A 1,888-nucleotide genomic window follows, 5' to 3' on the forward strand; every position below is an offset into this window, starting at 1 on the left:
GAGGTCCCCGCCCCTCTCTGCATATGGCTGCTGTTGCCCTGGGCTGCTGTGGCCTCCTTAGCTCCCAGCCAGTCGGCTCTTTCTACTGGCCTCCATTTGGGCTGGGACGCCCAGGCCCAGGAGATTGGTCTGGGGCTGGGAGAGATGGCTGGCGCCAGAGTGGCCCACTGGGGGCAGGGAGGTCGCTGTGAGGACGCGGAGCTGCAAGGCCCGCCCTTGCACCCCTGCTGCCACCGCCACCATGGTCCTGGGTGCTCCTCCTGGCTCGCTGCAGCCCCTGGCTCCCACCCGGGCTGGCCTCGCCTCCTAGGCAGTGGCTGCTTCCCCGTCGTAGCAGCGCTTCTCAAGGAAAGAGAACCAGGCGCAAGTCCTGGGGGGAACCGGAATAAGGCAGAGAAATGTGTCAAGGTCGCCAGGGAGGCCCAGATCACCGGCAACCGCAAGAAGGCCCAGCGCTCCCTTCAGAATCTCTACCCTCTGCCCTGGGCCCGCTGTTGCTCAGGCTGGTCTTCAACTCCTGGGCTCAAGCAGTCCTCTTGCCTCAGCCTTCCTGACTAGCTGGGAATAGAGCACTATGGGAGATAATTATGAAAAATGAAGCACTGCTGGAAATAGTCCTCATTGCGGAACACCATCAGGACTAGTGATCCCAGCAAACCCCACTGCACAAAGCACAGCATATCCCGTGGTGGTGAAAGTGGAAAATGCTTTACCAAAGACCAAGTAGAGGGAGTTCTCAGAATTAACAAATGTAAAAATTACTATGAAGTACTTGGAGTTACAAAAGATGCTGGTGATGAAGATTTGCTTGCTTTGAAGTTTCATCCAGAAAAAACCATGCATCCTGAGCAACAGATGCTTGTAAAAAGATTGGAAATGCTTATGCTGTTTTAAGCAATCCAGAAAAATGAAAACAGTGTATCTCACAGGCAGTGAAGAACAAGCATTCAATCACCAAGACAATGGCAGATTAAATTTCCATAGAGGCTGTGAAGCTGATATAACTCCAGAAGACTTATTCAATATATATTTTGGTGGTGTATTTCCTTCAGGTAGTGTACACTCATTTTCAAATGTCCAAGCTGGTTATAGCCATCAACATCAGCATCGACATAGTGGACATGAAAGAGAAGAAAAAGGGGAGAGGGAGGTTTTTCTGTGTTTATACAGCTGATGCCCATTATTCTACTGATCCTGTGTCATTATTAGCCAACTGATGGTCTCCAATCCTCCTTATTCCTTATATCCCAGATCTGGATCAGAGCAAACCATTAAAATACAAACAGAAAATTTGGGCCTTGTTTACTATGTCAACAAGGACTTTAAAAATGAATAAAAAGGAATGTTATTACCAAAGGTAAAAAAAAAAGAGTGTAGAAGAAGATTATGTGACTAATATTTGAAATAATTTCTGGAAAGAAAGACAGCAAAAAACAGATATGCAGTATGCAGCAAAAGTATACCGTGATGATCGACTCGGAAGGAAGGCAGATGCCTTGAACATGGACACCTGTAAAGAACTGGAGCTGCTGACTAGCCTTTATAAAGGAGGATGAACTGGAATTTTTATTTATACCTGGGGTCACCTCACTCCATGATGGGAACAGAATGGTCCTGAGCAGAGCATGTCTTCAGGGACCTGGGGCCAGTTTCAGAGCCACCTTACAGGTCCCACAGTCTCCTGCATAACTGACCACGCTCCCTCCTGGGTCTTTGCCAAGGGAGCCTCTTTCTCTTCAAGACCTTTCTCAGTTCATCCCTGTCCACAGGCCACACAGAACTTGGAGCCCTGGGTTTGAGAATTGGGTGTCACAGAGCCTCATCACTAGGATAGAAAGCTCACGTACATGAAAGTTTATTCTGAATATGCATATTTCTGTGCATTTTA

At 48.0% G+C, this 1,888-nt stretch overlaps 1 pseudogene; it reads left to right on the forward strand.

Annotated features, from left to right (window-relative positions):
• Positions 1 to 398: 398 nt before the first annotated feature.
• LOC144252938 (dnaJ homolog subfamily B member 14-like) lies at positions 399 to 1,556 on the forward strand (annotated as a pseudogene).
• Positions 1,557 to 1,888: the final 332 nt, after the last annotated feature.

The sequence above is a fragment of the Urocitellus parryii genome, unplaced genomic scaffold, assembly GCF_045843805.1.
Source record: "Urocitellus parryii isolate mUroPar1 unplaced genomic scaffold, mUroPar1.hap1 Scaffold_70, whole genome shotgun sequence".
Taxonomy (NCBI): domain Eukaryota; kingdom Metazoa; phylum Chordata; class Mammalia; order Rodentia; family Sciuridae; genus Urocitellus; species Urocitellus parryii.